The 21,466-nt window shown below is 37.0% G+C and overlaps 1 pseudogene across 1 annotated transcript; it reads right to left on the bottom strand.

The window, feature by feature from the left end:
• Positions 1 to 7,711: 7,711 nt before the first annotated feature.
• LOC308414598 (14-3-3 protein theta-like) lies at positions 7,712 to 8,448 on the bottom strand (annotated as a pseudogene). Its single transcript has one exon. The product of its transcript is annotated as a 14-3-3 protein theta-like (transcript).
• Positions 8,449 to 21,466: the final 13,018 nt, after the last annotated feature.

The raw sequence follows: 21,466 nt of genomic DNA, 5'->3' as shown, positions 1-21,466 counted from the left end.
CACAATAACCACCGTTCCTAAACCACACAAAGACCCTACAAGGAAAGAGAACTTCAGTCCAATCTCACTTATGAACATTGATGCAAAAAATACTCACAAAATCCTTGCAAACCGAATCCAAAAACACATCAAAATGAACATTCACCATGATCAAGTAGGCTTCATCTCTAGGATGCAGGGATGGATTAATATATTGAAATCCATCAATGTAATCTACCATATAAACACATTCAAAGAAAAAAAAAAACACATGGTCATCTTACTAGATGATGTTAAAACATTTTCCAAAATTCAACCCCCTTTCATGATCAAAGTCTTAGAAAGAACAGGAATCCAAGATCCATACCTAAACATAAAAGCAATATTCAGCAAACCAAACCCAACTTCAAACTTAATGGTGGGAAATTTGAAGCAATCCCACTAAAATCAGGGACTCAACAAGTCTGCCAACTCTCCCCCTACCTATTCAACATAGCACTGGAAGTCCTGGCCAGAGCAATTAGAAAACTGAAGGAAATAAAGGGATATAAATTGGAAAGGAAGAAGTAAAAACATCACTATTTGCAGATGACATGATAGTGTACTTAAATGCCCCCAAAATTCCACCAGAGAATGTCTACTCAAAGGACAAACATGTGGAGAAAGAAATTAGGGAAAAGATACCAGTCACAATAGTCACAAAAAATATGAAATATCTTGGTGTGACTCTAAACAAGAGAAGGACCTGTATGACAAGAACTTCAAACTTCTAAAGAAGGAAATTGAGGAATATCTCATTAAAAGGAAAGATCTCCAATGCTCATGGATTGGAAAGATCAACACTTTAAAAATGGCCATCATACCAAAAGCAATCTACAGATTCAATGCAATCCTCATCAAAATTCAAACCCAATTCTTCATATAGTTGGAAAGGGCAATGTGCAGTTATATCTGGAATAACAAAAGATCTAAAATAGTGAAATCCATTCTCAACAAGAAGAAAATATCTGCGGGAATCACTATCACTGACCTCAAGTATTATTACAAGGCAATTGTGCTAAAATCTGCATGGTACTTGTACAGAGATAGGCACTTGGATCAATGGATTAAAATAGAAGATCCAGAAATGAGCCCTCACATATATTGTCACCTGATTTTTGACAAAGGTGCTATAAACACTCAATGGAAAAAGGACCGGCTCTTCAACAAATGGTGTTGGTCCAACTGGCACTCAGCATGCAGAAGAATGAAAATAGACCCTTTCTTATCTCCTTGTACAAAGCTCAAGTGAAAGCAGATCAAAGATCTCCATATTAAACCAGGTATACTGAAATTATTAAAAGAGAAAATAGGGAAAACTTTAGAACACATAGCCACAGGAGAAAATTTTCTGAACAGAACACCAATGGCTTGTACTCTAAGTTCAAAGATTAACAAATGGGACTTAATGAGATTGCAACATTTCTGTAAAGTTAAGGATACTGTCAAAAAAACAAAATGGCAGCCAACAGATTGGGAAAAGATCTTTACCAACCTCACATCAGATAGAAGCCTAATATCCATGTTATACGAAGATCTCAAGAAGCTAGACACCAGAGAATCAAACAACACTGTTAAAAAAATGGGGTACAGACTTAAACAAAAAGTTCTCAATTGAGGAATATCGAGTGGCTGAGAAGCATCTAAGGAAGTGCTTGACATCAATAGCCATCAGGGAAATGCAAATCAAAACAACCCTGAGATTCCACCTCATACCAGTCACATTGGCCAAGATCCAAAACTCAGAAGACAGCAGGTGCTGGAGAGGATGTGGAGAAAGAGGAACACTTCTCCATTTTTGGTGGGGTTGTAAACTGGTACAACCACTCTGGAAATCAATCTGGCCATTCCTCAGAAAATTGGACATAGTACTACCTGAAGACCCAGTTATTCCACTTCTGGGCATATACCCCAGAGAAGTACCAACATACAACAAAGACATATGCACCACAGTGTTCATAGCAGCTATATTTATAATCGGTAGAAGCTGGAAAGAACCCAGATGTCCTTCAGTAGATGAATGGATACAAAAATTGTGGTATGTTTACACAGTGGAGTACTACTCAGCTATCAGAATCAATGACTTATGAAATTCTTAACAAAATGGATGCATCTAGTGAATATCTTCCTGAGTGTGATAATCCAATCACAAAAGAACAGACATAATATGCAGTCACTGATAATTGTATCCTAACCCCAGAAAGCTCTGAATAACCCAGAAACAACTCAGAGCCTATATGAAGTTCAAGAAAAGAAAAAAAAAATGAAAAACCATTATCCTTAATCTTTACCCATCAAGAAAACTTTGATTAATTCCAGGTTACATCTTGTTTTACATGTAATTTATGCTCATAGTAACTAATAAGTTCTTAATGCACACTATCAAACCTTTAAAAAAAACAAGCACTGACAAAGTATTTGTATGCTTTTATGCAAAAATGCTTAAGATATGTACATTTGTCTTTGTTTTTTAAAATAAAGCTGTTCAATGAAATGAAGTCTAATACTCATAATCTGAGGAATGAATGAACAAGATGCACTGTAGCTGAACAACAGAATAGTATCAAGAAATAACAGGGAGGGATGACTGAATTCACTTAAGGCAATACATGTGAGCCAAGAAGTGATGGTGCTAATCAAAAGAAGCAAATATAGAGATGTCTTATTGTAAGAATCCAGTCATATAAAATGTTTCTTGCCAATTAATCCGTAGAAAGGGAAGGTGGACTGATCTTTGCCAGGTCTGTAGTAATGGGCACAGAATATTCTGAGAGAAAATTTGTTCTAGATTTGGGTAACTGAAAATGGAAATTACCAGTTTCTTAAGAGACTCAGTTGTGTCATGTGATAGTTTTCTGGAAACTGTCTTAGGAGAAGATATTTTGCTGAAACATACACATGAGAGGATGTTTTGCTGAGAACAAATTTGTGGTGTCTTTCTGTAAGCTTCCTGGAAAAAGGACATGTAATGATTTGCTGTAGTGAGTGCCTGAAAGGCCAGGAGATGTTAGGAATGTGTATAAGTATAACCCAACAGACTATGGATGATGCTTTGGCATTGGTTTTTATTGCTACTCTTTGCTGGTCTTCTTTGGGCTTTCTCGCCTTCCTTGAAGATGCTGTGACATTGGTTCACCTTGTTTTCTTAGCTTACCATTATTTGTGATGACTTAGTAGAAAGAAATGTGACAATTTTTTATGACATCCCAGAGGTTTCTTGCTACTCCTTCAAACTCTGGCTAATTGGCAGAGCCTCCTGGTTTCTTCTGATAACGTTGTTGTTGCTAATATATGGATGGTGTTTGTGAGTGGATCGATCTACTCCTGCTGATTTCTGTGAACTGAACTGCTGATATATTGCAAAGGAAGATGTGAATTGCTCGAAAGAACTTTTTCTAAACAAATCCATATCCCTTTTTGCCCTATTAATATTTCCTGTCCACAACCTCTAGTGTGTGGTGGGTTACAAGGGAAGTTAAAGTATTTTAGAACCATTATTAAAGTCGGTTTTGAAAATGCTAAACCAACAGGTAATGATTATACAACTTGTAATTTTTGTAAAAATACTAAAAATGGCTGAATTGTAGACTTAGACCAGGTGAAAGCATAAGAATTTTATCAAAATAAATGAAAATTAATATGTAAAATTAAAGCATACAAACTTCCTTTGAAAACAAAAAATAAAAGAATTTTGGTCAGTGAAAAAATAGAACTGAAAATTTCTACATGACTTTAGTGACACAACTCTGAATATGGAGGAAGGAGGGTTAAGAGTTCAATTTTTTTTTCTCATTTTGTGAAACAAGTTCACTATTTGCATTGGTTACAATAGCACAACAAAAAGAATGGAAATGAAGTATAACATCTTTGGATATGGAAATATTAAGATAACAGTATTTTGTAAAATACTCTGTTGCAGTCAGTAGTCAAAAGTCGAAGACAAATCCACTAGAGTGCAAAATCATTTATACTATTCCATGTAAAGTGTAATATTGAGAGTATTTTAATATGGCTCCAAAATACTGATTTTTGGAGTTTGAAACAACAGCTCAGAAATAAATGTAAATTCTCTTGACATCTTAGTGCAAACAACAAGCCAGCTACTCTCAGTACTAGGATTAGGCTAGGCTAAGACTAAGAACAAATGTCCGATTAATGAATGTAAACTTTTGATAATTAGGAGCAGAGAAGTAAATATATAATATGATATTAAATATTTGCTGATTTTAGAAATCACATAATTTTAATAAAGTAATGTCAAAATTAGAGTAAATAAAAATAGTTCATTGTACCTAAACTTATTATATTTTAAAAACTAAAAGATAATTATTCAAGAAATATGTTTTTTCTAAGTAAAATATTATTAGAAACACATATAGTTAGATTAATTTGTTGGGGGGTTTGTCAACAAATTATCCTTTGTCAAAGATGAAGTTAATCTTTTAAAAGTCCTGAAATTTAAAACAATAAAAAGAGACAAAACAACTAAAAGATAAAATATGAGAGTAATAAGTGATGGTGATGAAACATTTTTATTAAAGAGATTAATATTTTGATTCCATGACTAAAAGGAAAAACAAGGTAGTCACATGTTTCTAATGAGTACATAGTTAAGATATTAAATTAACATATAGTATATTCTCATATGGAGGTATACATCTCATTATAACAATTAGACAAGAATAATTTAGAAAAATCAATAAAGAAATATACTTAAGAGACTTGAAAATGACACCATGTAAAGTCCCATGTAAAATAGAAGATATTTTTAGGGAGCAATAATTAAACAATGGCTCATCACATAACTGAATAATTGTACAAGACAGAGATCCAATTCTAATGGAACCTAGTAGAATAATTAAAAGTCCATGAAATGTTACATGAAATTACAAATAAGTTAAAAAGAAACTTGGTACCTGGAAAGGATGAATTACCAGACTGGACAAAGCTGGAGCTTTCTGAATCTACATGAAAGTTCCTATGACTACTGAATTGTGAGGGAGATAATTACCTCACAATACAAAAGCTAAGAAAGATGGCCATTTTTCTACAGTGTCAGAATGAGTCTAGTAAAAATTATTAGTACTGAAATAAGAGACTGATATAATTTGATAGTCACAAACGAGCAAATTTTTAAAAAGTATTCATCTATGAACAGGCAAATATAATGCCTTTAAAGCATTTTATGACAATTCAGAAGAACAAAGCCAATAAAGCACAATAAAATCTACTAAAATTATATCAATATAATTAATAAATATAGAAATGTAGGACTTCTAAGTGATACTATAATAGTAATAATAGTGATGATGATGATTATGATGATGATGATGATGATGATGATGAATGTGATGATGAGAAAATTTGGCTAATCTTCATGATCTACATGACTACAGTTGAAATTACTTTGGAGATGTACCCCTGTTATAATTTCTATTAAGGTATAATTGTAGTGTAATTATCTATACCATATGTCAGCAGTAGCATATATGGACTAGTGTTGCAGTCTGAATAAAAAAGAAATAGGAATGAGTCAAGATGAGAAATGATTTTCTGATCAGTACCACACCCTAAGCACTAACACCATGCCCTTTTGCCCATGATAAACTGTACATTCAAAGTATAAACCAAAATAAATCTGTTCTATCTTAAGTTGCTTTTTGGTATTTTAGTAGGTGCAAAGAGATTAATAAATTAGCAGATAAAATTAATATCTAGAAGTAGGATTGTCATTGAAGAAAATATATTCATGTGGCTCCTAGGAGGTTTGAGATGGTTAGTGGGATCAACAAAGCAGGCTTTAGAATTGTGTTTTAGAGAAGGCACTATAGGGAGTGCTAGTAAGAGTAAAAATAACACAATGCTGACAGATTTTTAAACACAGTATTCTCAACTCATAAAATTGTGGGTGGGATTTTAATAATAGCAAGAAGCTGGAAAGAACCCAGATGTCCTCCAGTAGATGAATGGATACAGAAATGATGGTATATTTACACAATGGGATACTTACTACTCAGCTATTAAAAAAAATGACTTTATGGAATTCCTAGGAAAATGGATGGATCTAGAGAATATCATCTTGAGTGAGATAAACCAGCCACAAAATAACAGGCATAATATGCAGTCAATGATAGTTGTATACTAGCTTCAGTAATCTCTGAATACCAAAGAAACAACTAACAGGCTATATGAAGCTCAAAAAAAAAAAAAAAAAAAAAAAAAAGGCCAAAAGAAGAAACCTCAGTTATTCTTAGGAATAATAGTAATAAGTGTATAGCACTCTCTCAGTGTGAAGTACACCTAAACTGTAAATCATTAATAACTCAAAAGCTCAGATTGTAGCCTTGTGGCAATTTATATTTAATAGTTACATACCAAAAATTTTGACTATTTCCGTGTCATGTTTTATTTCACATATAATTTATGATCTCTGTAAATAGTATTATTTCAATGCATATTATCAAATCTTTAAAAAATCAAGTACTGTGAAAAATATATTCATATATATTTGTGTTAAAATGCTCTTAATTATCTGTATAAGTATCTACGTTTTTTTAATTGAACAATTTCATTTAAAAAATAGATATATGTACAGATTTTAAAAGCATTTTTGCATAAAAGTATATGAATAAATTTTTGTCAGTACTTGATTTATTTAAAGGTTGGGTAGTATGCATTAAAATCTTATTAGATACAATGAGCATAAAGTACATGTAAAACCAGATGTAACCTGGAAATAGACAAAGATTTCTTGGTGTGTAAAGTTTAAACATAATGATTTTTCATTTTTTTTGGCTTTTGTTTTTACTTTTTTCTTTCCAATTTGTATCCCTTTGATATCCTTTTGATGTCTAATTGCTCTGTCCAGGAATTCCAGTGTTGTTTTGAATAGGTAGGGGGAGAGTGGGCAGCCTTGTTGAGTCTCTGATTTTAGTGGGATTGCTTCAAGTTTCTCACCATCAAGTTTGATGTTGGCTATTGGTTTGCTGTATATAGCTTTTATTTTATTTTTATTTTTTGGAGGTGTAAGTGAATTTTATTGGGAAGGAAGTTGTCAACTTAAACAGCAGCAAATGAAGAATGCATAAGGAAACCCCCTGTTGTCACAGACAGAAGTAACCTTCAGAATGTGACACAGGAGACATTTCAATCTGTGACCCCAAGCCCAGATACATCAAGCGCTTTCCCATTCAATCTAACACTTCTGGATTCCTACTAAAAAGGAATTTGTTGTAAGAGCATAGAAAAGCTGCTTCTGAAGGAAACCCCAAGAAGGTTCAGAAAAGGAATGTAGAAACCAAGAAGTTATTATTACAATCACTTTAAATTGTAATGCACTACATTTCCATATCTTCACAGTAATACAAAACACAGTCACTTGCAGAACTGGTTCAGATTACTTAAATACCAAATGTGCTGTCAGTCCTCTACACAAGTGTCTGGAAGTTACTCGTGTTTATATGAAATGAAGCTACTGATACTTTTCTACAGCAGTGAATGCACACCAGGAAGGCGGGGACAACACAAACCAAGGGATGAAGTTTTCCCAAAGCTTCAGTGTGAAAAGACTATAAACAGTTGATCCCATACATGTGAACTAGCATCCTTGCTAGAGGAAATCCAAGTGGAATAAGGAATGGAGATGTAAAAAAAAAAATTCTTGAGGGGATGGAGGTTGGTGCCCTGGATGCCTTTAGTTGTCAGCCCCCTCTGCCGCATCACATTCTTCTCCTGCAGTGTCTGATGTCCATAGTGTTAAGTTGTCTCTAAGCAACTGCATGATTAGGGTGTTGTCTTTGTAGGAGTCTTCATTCAGTGTATCAAGCTCTGCTATGGCCTCATCCAAAACCGTTTAGCCAGTGTGCAGACAAGCTCTGGATTATTAAGGATCTCATAGTAAAATACAGAAAAGTTAAGAGCCACCCACAGGCAGATTGGATGTGTAGGTCGCATCTCTTTCCTGCTTATATCAAATGCCTCTTGGTAGGCTCCTTGGGAATTTTCTATCGTTTGTTTTCGATCATCCCCACAAGCTACTTCAGCAAGATACTGGAAATAATCTCCTTTCATTTTCAGATAGAAGACCTTACTCTCTGGATTAGTTGCATTGGCCATTAAATACTTATCCAACAATTCCAGGACCGTGGTGCAGATGGACCTTAGCTCAGACACCGCTTTCTCCCAATAGTCCTTAATCAGCTGCAACTTCTTGTCGGAGGTGTCGGTCTTCTGCTCAATGCTCTAGATGACCCTCCAGGCTGACCTGCAGCCCCCGAACATGTTCTTGTAGGCCACCGACAGCAGGTTGTGCTCCTCCTTGGACAGCTCGGCGCCCTGCTCTGTCAAGGCTTTCATGCAGGTGGCCATGTTGTCTTAACGCTCAGCCTGCTCCGCCAGCTTGGCCTTCTGGATCAGCTCGGTCTTCTCCATGGCAAGCGAGGGCGAGCGCTGAGTCGGATCCAGAGTCCTCCTTCGAGTCTCCGCAGCCACAAAGCAAGTCCCACCACTTTGATCTGCTTTGGGCTTTAGCTGAGGACCCTCACTGTATATAGCTTTTATTATGTTTAGATATGAGCCTGGATTCCTGTTCTTTTCAAGACTTTTAACATGAAGGGGTGCTGAATTTTGTCAAATGCTTTCTCAGCATCTAGTGAGATGACCATGCGTTTTTTTCCTTTGAGTTTGTTAATATGGTGGATTACATTGATGAATTTCCTTATATTAAACCATCCCTGCATCCCAGGGATGAAGCCTACTTGATCATGGTGAATGATCGTTTTGATGTGTTCTTGTGTTCAGTTTGCAAGGATTTTGTTAAGTATTTTTGCATCAATGTTCATATGTGAGATTGGACTGAAGTTCTCTTTCCTTGTAGGGTTTTTGTGTGGTTTAGAAATGAGGGTTATTGTGGCCTTGAAAAATGAGTTAGGTAGTGTTACTTCTGATTCTATTTTGTGGAGTAGTTTGGAGAGTACTAGTATTACGTTTTCATAAATATCTGATAGAATTCTGCACTGAACCCATATAGATCTGCACTTTTTTTTTTTTTTTTTTTTTTTTTTGGTTGGGAGGCTTCTGATGACTGCCTCTATTTCTTTAGGTGTTATGGGATTATTTAGATGGTTTACCTGTTGCTGGTTTAACTTTAGTATCTGGTATCTGTCTAGGAATTCATCCATTTCCACCAGATTTTCCAGCTTTGTTGAGTATATGATTTGGTATAAGCATCTGATGATTTCTTGAATTTCCTCAGTTTCAGTTGTTATTTCTCCACTTTCCTTTCTGATTTTGTTGATTTGGATACTCTCTCTTTGTCCTCTAGTTAGTCTGGCTATGGGTTTATCAATCTTGTTAATTTTCTCAAAGAACCAGTTGTTGATTTTGTTGATTTTTTGAAAGGCTCTTTTTGTTTCTATTTGGTCTATTTCTGTCCTAAGTTTGATTATTTCTTGTTGTCTACTCCTCTTGGGTGTATCTGCTTCCTTTTGTTCTAGAGCTTTCAGATGTGCTGTTAAGATGCTGATGTATGCTCTATCCAGTTTCTTTTTGGAAGCATTCAGAGCTATTAGGTTTCCTCTCAGTACTGTTTTCTTTGCATCTCATAGGTTTGGGTATGTTGTGTTTTCATTTTTCCTGAATTCTTCAAAATCCTTTATTTCTTTCTTTATTTCTTCTTTGACCATGCTATCATTTAACAGAGGTTTGTTTAGTTTCCATGTGTATATGGGCTTTTTGTTTTCTCTGTTGTTATTAAAGACCAGCCTTAGACCATGTTGATCTGATAGGATACATGGAAATATTTCAATCTTCTTTTATCTATTGAGCTTTGTTCTGTGACTAATTATATGGTCAATTTTGGAGAAGGTGCCAGGAGGTGCTGAGAAGGCATATTCTTTTGTTTTGGATGACATGTTGTGTAGATGTTTATTAATTCCAATTGGTTCAAAACCTCTGCTAGTTTCACTGTGTCCTTGTTCAGTTTTTGTTTCCATGATCTGTCAGTTGATGAGAGTGGGGTATTGAAGTCTCCCACTATTATTGTTTGGGGTGCAATGTATTATTTGAGCTTTAGTAGGGTTTCTTTTATGAATATGGGTGCTCTTGTATTTGGAGCATATATGTTAAGTATTGAGAGTTCTTCCTGATAAATTTTTCCTACAATTAGTAAAAAGTGTCCTTCCTTATCTTTTTTGATAACTTTTGGTTGAAAATCTACTTGATTGGATATTAGAATGCCAATTCCAGCTTGTTTCTTGGGGCCTTTTGCTCGGAAGGTTTTTCCCTAACGTTTTACTCTAAGATAATGTCTTTCTTTGTCTTTGAGATGAGTTTCGTATATTTAGTAAAATGCTGGATTCTGTTTATGTATACAGTCTGATAACCTATGTCTTTTTATTGGTGAATTGAGACCATTTATCTTAACAGATATCAAGAAATAGTTGTTTCTGTTTCCTGTAATTTATGCTTTTAGACGTAGAATTATGCCTGTGTATGTTTATTCTTTGTTTTCTTGCTTATTTATTTTCCTGTTTTTACTAGGATGTTGTTTCCTTCCCTTTATTGGGTTTTCCACATATAATTCATTGTAGGGTTGGATTTGCAGTCAGATATTTTGTAAACTTAGTTTTGTCCTGGAATATCTTGGTCCCTCCATCTATGGTGATTGAGAGTTTTGCTTGGTATAGCAGCCTGGGCTGACACTTGTGTTCTCTTAGGGTCTACATGATATCTGTCCAGGATCTTCTAGCTTTCATAGTCTCGGTTCAGAAATCGCGTGTGATTCTGATTGGTCTGCCTTTATATGTTACATGATCCTTTTCCCTTACTGCTCTTAGTATTCTTTCTTTGCTTTGGGCACTTGGCATTTTGACTATTATGTGTCAGGAAGAATTTCTTTTCTGGTCCACTCTATTTGGAGTTCTGTAGGCTTCTTTTATGCTCATGGTCATCTCATTCTTAAGGGTAGGGAAGTATTCTTTATTGATTTTTTGAAGATATTTATTGTACGTATTAGTTGATATTCTTTGCCCTTTTCTATTTTTATTTTCCTTAGGTTCGGTCTTCTCGTTGTGTCCTGGATCTCCTGGACATTTTTGGTTAGAAGCTTTTTGGCTTTTGTATCTTCTCTGACTGTTTTGTCTATTTTTTCCATGTTGTCTTCGGCCCCTGAGATTCTCTCTTCTGTCTCTTGTTGTCAGATGGAAATGATTGCATCTGTGACTCCTGATTTCTTTTTTAGGATTTCTACCTCCAGGATTGTCTCTTTTAGTGTTTTCTTTATTTTTTCCAATTTTCATTTTCATTTCCTTCTTCCATTCCTTCATCTCTTTGGTTCTGTTTTCCTCTAGTTCTTTGATTACCTTGAATGTTTTTCGTGTTTCCTCCTTAAAAGCTTCTATTTCTTTATCCTTTTCCTTCTGTTCTTGTTTAAGTGTGTTATTCACATTCTTCTCAAAAATCTCCATAATCATCTTGAAGTATGATTTTAGGTCTGAGTCTTCTTTTTCTGGAGTGTTTGGAATCCTGCTATTTGCTATAATGGGAGAGCTGTGTTCTGATGTTGCCAGCTTGTCTTGGTTTCCATTGAATAAGTTCTTTCACTTTTCTCTTGCCATCTTGTTTTCTGTGATTATATGTTGTCTTGTTATCAGTAATTGGTTCCCATCTCTCCCATGTACCTGGCTTGTGTCCCTGGATCTCAGCTGTTTTAGGTGGCAAATGGCTTGAGCGTTTGATCAGCACAGGATATCTTTCCAGGCAGATAAGTCCCGATTCCAGGGTTCTTGCTCCCCTGAACAAATCGAAGTGGGGGGTGCTTTCCACATCCTCGGTCCAGGCCTCTCTGTGACCTGGCTACTTGCAGAGCAGTCTCAGCAGGCCTGCATTTCTGGATCTCCACTGTTCCTGGTGTCAAATGGCCTGAGTGTTTGGTCCACATGCAATGGCCTTCTGGGTAGAGACAATTTCCCTATGGCAGAGTTCCTATTCCCCTGGACCAACTGGAGGACTGCACCTACCACGCCCTTAGCCTAGCTTTCTCTGTACTCCAGATACTTGCAGCTCTGGATCTCTGCTATTCCAGGTGGCAAATGGCCTGAGTGTTTGGTCTGCACTCGATGGCTTTCTGGGTGGATAATAAGTCCCTATTCCAGGGTTCCTGCTTCCCTGAACCAATCAGTTAGTGCGGGGACGCTTTCTGGGTGATTGGCCCAGACCTCTCTGAGCCCTGGCTACTAGCAATGCAGTCTCAACAGGCCTGTGTCCCTAGATCTCCACTTTTTCCTGGTGGCAAATGGTCTGAGCATTTGGTCTCCCTTTTTTTTTTTTTTTTTTTTTTTTTGTTTTTTTTTTTTTTTGTTTTTTAATAAAGGTGAAAAAAATGTGGTTGGGAACAAAAATATTTATCAGTTATTGGACTACAGAACACATATTATAATTTGGCAAGGAACTTGACTTCATTATTTCTATATTGAAAGTTTAAATTGATTGACTTAAAAAATAATGAAAAATGTTGCTTGTTATAGAAAATTAAATGCAACACATCTAACTTTCATTGTGAAAAATTTGTGAAGTATATGGTTAAGTAAAGAGTATAAACAAGTTTAAACTTCTTGACATGAAGAGCATAGAGAAAACCAATAATATCTTCAAGACATATGAGCTCCACTGTAGCTGTATGAAAAAAAAGGATCAATGTCAATCTTAAGTTGTCATGAAAATTTGACATGAGTGCCCATGAAATGCTAGTTTTGTAGGCATGAAAAATAAAAGATTTAACAACATTGTCGGTTCTTTCCATAAAGTTTAACAAAGTTGATTATGTCAGATATGACCAAATTACTTAGGAGTCCCTAAAAGACCATTATTTAAAGTTGTAAAAATGAAACCCAGTCACAGAAGAACACACATGGCATGCAGTCACTGATAATTAGATACTAGCCCCAGAAAGTTCTGAATAACCAAGAAACAATTCATAGACCTTATGAAGCTCAAAAAGAAGGAAGGCCAAAATGTGGAAGCCTCAATCCTTCTTTAAAAAAAAAAAAAGAAAGAAAAAAATCACATTTTCTCCATATATTACTATGTAACAACATTTGTGAGCTATAATGATATTTTATAAAATAAATAAATAAATACATTATGTAGTATATATATATATATTTGCTTGTATCAACAATTAGTAACAAAGATGTCCTGAAAAATAAATAAATAAGAAATGAAAAAAAAAAAAAAAAACAAAAAACAGAGACCAAACCCAGGTTTCAGTGGAAACTCTAAGATGTTGATTGTACCTTAACTTGAAGACACCGACCAACTAAAGCTGCAATTAAAGAATAAACACAGACCACAAAAGAAGTAATATGTTGTTCATGTGGCAGAACTGGAAGAGTATGACTACCCAAGATTGTTGGGGCACAGATAATTGTATCACAAGGCATAAATTCTGGAAAATTAAATGCAGCATTTGGTATCCATTCTATTGTGATTTTGGCTAGTATTGACCCAATGTTTCAAAAATATGACTGTTTTGCATCTTCAAATGAAAATTTTTATTCTATATGACATTGTATTAGATGTAGGAAACTAGTTTCATTTCATTTTTTTAATTTTTTTGATGAATATATGTTGATTAATTAATTAATTTACTAGATATATGCTAATTAAATATTTTAAAATAAAAAATGTCTTTCGAGAATATTTACCTACATTTTGATAAGCTCCCTGTTCTTACCTATTTTATAAAATAGGCACCAGTAATTAAGAGATTATGATAGATATTGGAAGAGACTAACTTTGGTATTTTTAGCAGCATAATACTGATAAGACTTTGTGGACACCTACAGGTAAACAATGTGTGCTTTAGATCAAAATTAGACCATGATGTGTTTTCCAGGTACAGAAGGGAATCAGTAGTGTTTAAAAATGAAGTGTTTGTGTATGATGATGACAACCATTAAGTTACCTGGCACTAATTGTTTATAAGTGATTAAGATTTCATCAGCATCACTTAGGTAAATTCTTCTGGGATATGTTTTCTGAGATCACAGAGAAGGTATGTACCAGTGGGAGCCGAGGTTGTACCTGGTGCTGAAAGCCGTATCTGTTGTCTTAGTTTGGATTTTACTGCTGTGAACAGATACCAGGACCAAGACATTGCTTGTTTTATTATCTTATTTATTTACATTCGAGACAGTGTCACCCTGGCTTCCCCTCTCACAGTTCTTTATCCCATTCCTCTTTCCCCTTGCCTCCAAGATGGTGCTCACTATCAGGCCTCCCATTTCTCTAGGGCCTCAAGTCTCTTGAGGATTACAAAAATCTTCTCCAACCAAGGCCATAGCAGATGGTACTCTGCTCTATATGTGCCAAAAGCCTCTGAGCAGTCCCAGTTGTTGGGTTACTCAGTCTGTGGGGCCTCCGTGGGGTCTGACTTATTTAAGACTGCTGGCATTCTAATGAGATGCTTACCCCTTCAGCCTTTCAGCTTTCTCAATTTTCCCCTAATTCAAACATAGGTGTCCCAGACTTAATTAGAATGGCTGGTTGTAAGTATCAGTGTGTGGCTCAGTCAGCAGCTGGTAGGGCCTCACACAGGAAAGCCATGGTAGGCTCCTCTCTGTAAGCATATCATAGCATCAGTAATTGTGTCAAGCTTTGATATCACCCTATAAAATGAATCCCAATATGGGCCTATCACTGGACAACTCTGAGGAGACATCCGTGTCAGGTACCTGTCAGTAAGCAGTGCTTGGCATCAGCAATAGTGCATGTATTTAGTGGCTGCATATGGCAAGGATTATCAGGTGAGGCAGTCTCTGGAGGATCCGTTATCCAATTCCTGCCCCTTTAATTATCTCATTATTTCCTCCTATGTGTATTTTGTTCTTCCTTCTAAAAACTAAGGAATCCACATTCTAGCCTTACTTCTCTTTAAGCTTTATAAGGTCTGTGAATTGTTGGTTAGGTATTCTGAGCTTTTTGGCAAGTATCCACTTATCAGTGAGTACATACCAAGAGTATTATTTTGTTACTGTTTATCTCACTCAGGATGATAGCTTCTAGTTTCTTCCATTTGCCTATAAATTTTATGAAGTGATTGTTTTTAATAGCTTAATAGTACTCCATTGTGTAAATGTACCACAATTTCTCTACCCATTCCTCAGTTGAAGGGCATTTGTGTTCCTTCACCTTCTGGCTATTTTAAATGAGGCTGCTATGAGCATAGTTGAACATGTGTCCTTGTTTGATGTCAGAAAATCTTTTGGGTATATGCCCAGGAGTGGTATATCTGGGTCCTCAGGTAGTAATATGTCCAATTTTCTGAAAAACCACAAGACTGATTTTCAGAGTGGTTGTACCAGCTTACAACCCTACCAACAGTGGAAGAGTGAGTTTTCTTCTTTCTCCATATCCTTGCCAGCATCTGTTCTCACTTAAGTTTTTGATCTTAGCCCTTCTGATTGGTGTGAGGAGGAATGTCAGGGTTTTTTTGATTTGCATTTCCCTGAAGAGTAGGGCTGTTGATCATTTAGAAAGACAGTTTTTATTTGGAGCTGGCTTACAGGTTCAGATGATCACTCCAGTATCATCAAGGTACGATCATAGCACTATCCAGGCAAGGATGGTGCAAGAAGAGGTGAGTGTTCTACATTGTCCTCTGGGGGCCACTTGAAGAATATTGACCTCCAGGCAGCTAGGAAGAAGGTATTAACCACCCCCACCCACAGTGACACATCTATTCCACAAGTCAACATCTCCAACTTGTGCTATTCTCTGGGCCATGCATATTCTAACCAACACTCGGGGTAAATGTGTAAGACACACAGGTGGTACTGGCTTGAAAACTGAAGGGGTCAAGCAGAGATGTTAAAAGAGATGCTGTAAAATTCTATTGGTGAAAAGTGAAACACAGTTACAACAAGGACCCCCAGTCCCCAGGAACTCTCTGGGAACAGGTGGCAGTGCTGTTTGAAAAAAGACACTTCCGGCCCAAGGCCAAACATGGTGCAGATTCAGCAGTACTGGCTACCTACCTGCTTGTTGCTGGGCAACTGGAAGAGCCACAGAAGGGTTCTCACTTCTGAGGGCAGGGATGAGTTCAAACTAACTCCCCACTGACTATCCTGGAGAGGCTGCCCAGAAGGAACTCTCAGGGCCCAGGTATGGGTGCTGTACCCTGACACATCCAGTACAAGGTCAGAGCCAGCCCAGTTGCATCAGGACTAGGCAAGGCCATTGGAAGATGCAGCCTACCCAGAGAACTAAACACGCAGGAACAATCTGCCTTTTGAGACTACAGGCCCACAGACACAAAGGAGACAAAATTCCAGTCAGAGACAACAAGATCAACTAGCAGCACGGAAAACAAGATTTCAAGTAGCAAGCACAGGAATCTAAGAAATGGCAACCAAGACAACTGGCAACATCAGAACCCAGTTCTCCCACCATGGCAAATATTAGATATCCCAACTCACCAGAAAAACAAGAATAGAAATTGGAAAGGAAGAAGTCAAAAATATATTTATTTACAGATGATATGATAGTATACTTAAGTGACCCCAACAATTCGACCATATAACTTTAACAACTGATAAACACCTTCATCTAAGTGGCTGGATATAAAAATAACTCAAATAAATCAGTGGTGTTCCTCTACTCAAAGAATAAACAGACTGAAAAAGAAATTATAGAATTGCCACCTACACAATAGGCACAAAAATATCAAATACCTTTGTGTGACCCTAACCAAACAATTGAAGACTATAGGACAAGAATTTCAAGTCTCTGAAGCAGAAAATTGAAGAGGACTCAGAAGATGGAATGATCTTCCATGCTCATGGATTGGAAGGATCTTGCCAAAAGCAATCTACAAATTTAATGCAATCCCCATTGAAATTCCAACTCAATTCTTCACAGAGTTAGAAAAAGCAATTTATACTTTCCTTTGGAATAATAAAATACCCAGGATAGCAAAAATCATATATATATATATATTCACACATACCTTCAGGGGGACTCACCATCCTGACCTTAAGTTGTATTACCGATCAATTGGGATAAAAACTGCATGGTATTGGTACAGAGACAGGCATGTAGATCAGCAAAATAGAATTGAAGACCCAGAATTTCAAACTCATACCTCTGTTCACTTGATCTTTTACAAAGGAGCTGAAAACATTCAATGAAAAATTTACAGCCTCTTCAACAAATTGCCCTAGTTCAATTGGCAGTCAGCATGTAGAACAGTGAAAATTGATCCTTTCTTATCTCCTTCTATAAACTTCAAGTCCAAGTGTATCAAAGACCTCCACATAAAACCAGATACACTGAAATTAATAGAAAAGAGAGCAGGAAGAATGAGCTCAGAACACATAGGCACAGTGGAAAATTTCCTGAACAGAACACAAAATGGCTTATTAAGATAAAGAATTGATAAATGGGACCACATGAAATTGCAAAGTTTCTGTAAGACAACGGCCACTTTCAAAAGGACAAAATGGCCTTTCATGCCCAGAGAGAGGGCAGGGCAACTACCATCAAGACTCAGGACCTGCCTGAACATGGCTGATCACGCAGAGAAGCCTTGCAAGTGCTGTCCCAACTGAGCCAATGGGAGCTTGCTACACACCTTTCAGGATGCCCAGGGAGTGATAGCCTGGAGCCCCTAGAGTACAACTGGAGAGGTGCACTCTGGGATTAGGTCCTTTCCAGTCTAGAGAGATGGGGCAGGTGACTGCCATAAAGGTCAGGACCTGCATGAAAACAGTTGAGCTCACAGAATAGCCTCACAAGAGTTCTCCCACCTGAGCCCATGTAGCCAGAATGGAGTCACTGCAATTATAACTCACTGCCTGCCTGCAAAGAGACAAACACCCAGAAGCAATTTCCTTCTTGAGCCCATCAGCCCTCAGATTCATAGGAGAGGCAGGCTCCAGTCAAAGACAACAACATTCCCTATAATCACAGATAATGTGTTAGCAATGAGAAAGTGAAAGAACCTAAGCAATGGGAACTAAGAACACCTGGCAACATCAGGACCCAGCACTCCCACTAGAGCAAGAGACTTGAAATCATACTTCATGTTGATGATGGAGATCTTAAAAAGATTGTGGATAACTCCCTAAAACAATTACAGGAGAATACACATAAACAAATAGCCTGTTGTACTTTGTGGGGGAACCAGTCAGCTCCTTTGAGGGAAGGTAGCTTCACACTGAAGGTCCCAAGGAAAGGCTGTTTCTGGGGCTCTCTGACTATCCTGCTTGAATTCTGGGAGGTGAGGGAACAAATACTATTTGGGTGCCCCCAAGTGGACAATGATAATCAGGGTGCTGAGAATAAAGCCCTACTGGCAACCCCAGCCAGAGTGTCAGGAGTAGTGCAGGGCCAGGAATAGAGCTCTGGAATAGAGCTTTCACGGAGGACAAAGGAGTCAGGACCACAAAGAAGCCAGGGCTAAGGAGAAGGTTTAAATGTTTGCCTTTATTTTTGCACACTTCTCTCCTTTGTTCTGTTCTTGTTTAAACAGCCCAGGACGCAAACACTGGATTCCCATTTGTTTGCCTGTGAGATTGACCATAGTCATTTTTCTAATGCTATGTGTATGTGCCAGGGAGGTACTTAGGGAATGATTGACCTGGCTAAAGTCTATATCACTCTCTCCTGTGGAGGTGGGGTCTGGGGCTTGCCTAGAGCCTTGTACATCTTCCCGATTGTGGTGCATCCAGGCAAAGTTGATTTACAATTGGAAGTTCAGAAAGCACCTATGGGTTGACAGCTATTCACTTAGTTGTCTTTGGTGTTTTAACTGACATCAACCTCTTGCATTTCCAACTCTAACCCTTCAGACCTACAATTCCCCTTTCTCTTTTTATAGAGAAGAGGTTTTATCAAAACATTGAATTTTTCCGTTGGGGACAGTTTGGTATTGAACTAAAACCTGGTTGGTGTTGATTTTTACAGCTGTAGGAACTGGATGAAGCAGGGTACTAGAAGGAGCAGGGTTCCAATAGGTAGTATGGGGCCAAGGATGGGAAGAAGCCAAGCTACCAATGGGATAGAGTACCAAGGAGAAAGAGTTGGGAGGACAAAGGATCTCTGAACAAAACAAATGTCTCATAGGTATACAAATGAACATTGATATTAAATAATATTTGACTAATCTGGCTAGATATCATGTCTTCCTTGCTATCCTATAATTTCCCCATGTTTAACAGTTGTTTGGCTTTTACAAGAAAGTTCATATACAGCTGGAAAGTCTCTAGTCTCTCTTCCGTGGGTCTCAGCAGTTATCAGTAGAGTCAGCATATTGTCTATGGAGTCTTCAGTTAGATGGGGTGTCTGGAGGCAGGCAGCTTTGTTGACCCAGGCAGGTCTGAGGAGGAATTTAGTCTTGGCTCAGTCTATGAGAGTAATACTGTAGACAGACCTGTGGAGGGGATCACAACAGCAGAGCAGAGCCCAGCAAGGAGGGGTGCTCTGTGTGGGGGGTAGCCTCTGGTGGTTTGCTTAGGAGTATATCTTGATCTGTTGCTATGCTCCTAGAAAACCAAGACTGTTAGAGTTATTCTTTCCTGGAAGATGTCCTTTAAGTCTGCTTTTGATGGCTGAGGAAGAAAATTTTTATGTTAATTATGTATCTAGGATAGGCAGTAACTGCTTGTCTGTCAAGGGAAGCTTGTTGTTGATTAATGATTTAATAACAGTTATGAGTACAGTTGGTTTGGCCTGTGGAAATAGATTAACAATGGTAAACTTTTTCCCATAAAGCAAGAATGCTAGAAAAAAATAAACTTTTAAGTAAAGAGGCATGAGGATTTTGAAGATAAGAAGCATGAACATTAATTAATATAGTTGCTCCTGTTAAAGAAAACAAACATTTAAACAAAGTTGAAAACTAGGGCCTCAGGTGTGTTTTTCTACTCTCTTTGGATACTCTGAATGCTTCCAAAAAGAAACTGGACAGGGCATAACTAGCAACCTGACAGCACTGTTGAAAGATCTAGAACAAAAAGAAGAAGATACACCCAACAGGAGTAGAGGGCAAGAAATAATCAAACTTAGGGCAGAAATAGATCAAACAGAAACAAGAATAACCTTTCAAAGAATCAACAAAACCAAGAGCTGGTTCTTTGAGAAAATTAACAAGATTGATAAACCCTTAGCCAGACTAACTAGAGGGCAAAGAAAGAGTTTCCAAATTTAAAAAAAAAAAAAAAATCAGAAAGGAAAGTGGAGAAATAACTGAAACTGAGGAAATTCAAAAAAATCATCAGATCCTACTATAAAAGCCTATACTAAACAAAGCTGGAATATCCTGAGGAAATGGATGCATTCCAAGACATACAAGATACTAAAGTTAAATCATGAACAGATAAACCATCTAAATAATCCCATAACACCTAAAGAAATAGAGGCAGTAATCAAAAGCCTCCCAACCTAAAAAGGCTCAGGTCCAGATGGGTTTAGTGCAGAATTTTATCAGATATTTATTGATGACATAATACCAATACTCTCCAAGCTATTCCACAAAAAATATAATCATATGGAACACTACCTAACACAGTTTTTGAAGCTACAATAACCCTTGTTTCTAAACCACACAGAAACCCTACAAGGAGAGAGATCCTCAGACCAATCTCACTTATGAAGATTGATGCAAAAATACTCAACAAAATCCTTGCAAACTGAATACAAGAACACATAAAAATGATCATTCAACATGATCAAGTAGGCTTCATCCCTGGGATGCAGGGATGGTTTAACATACGGAAATCCATCAGTGTAATCCACCATATAAACAAACTCAAAGAAAAAAAAATGCTCATCTCTCTAGATGCTGAGAAAGCATTTGACAAAATTCAGCACCCCTTCATGTTAAAAGTCTTGGAAAGAACAGGAATCCAAGTCCCATACCTAAACATAATAAAAGCAATATACAGCAAACAAACAGTCAACATCAAACTTAATCATGGGAAACTTGAAGCAATCCCACTAAAATCAGGGACTCAACAAGGCTGCCCACTCTCCCCCTACCTATTCAACATAGTATAGGAAGTCCTGTCCAGAGCAATTAGACAGCAAAAGGAAATCAAATGGATACAAATTGGAAAGGAAGAATTAAAAACATCACTATTTGCAGATGACATGATAGTGTACTTAAGCAACCACACAAATTCCACCAGAGAACTCCTACAGCTGATAAACAAGTTCAGCAAAGTGGCTGGGTATGAAATTCACTCAAACAAATCAGTAGCCTTCCTATATTCAAAGGACAAACATGTGGAGAAAGAAATTAGGGAAAAGATACCCTTCATAATAGTCACAAACACTATGAAATACCTTGGTGTGACACTAAATAAGCAAGTCAAGGACCTGTATGACAAGAACTTCAAACCTATAAAGAAGGAAATCAAGGAAGACCTCAGAAAATGAAAATATCTTCCAT

The sequence above is a fragment of the Micromys minutus genome, assembly GCF_963924665.1.
Source record: "Micromys minutus genome assembly, chromosome: X".
NCBI classification, from domain to species: Eukaryota; Metazoa; Chordata; class Mammalia; order Rodentia; family Muridae; genus Micromys; species Micromys minutus.
Note: the sequence above shows the minus strand (reverse complement) of the source record. Positions and strands in the feature narration are given on the sequence as shown.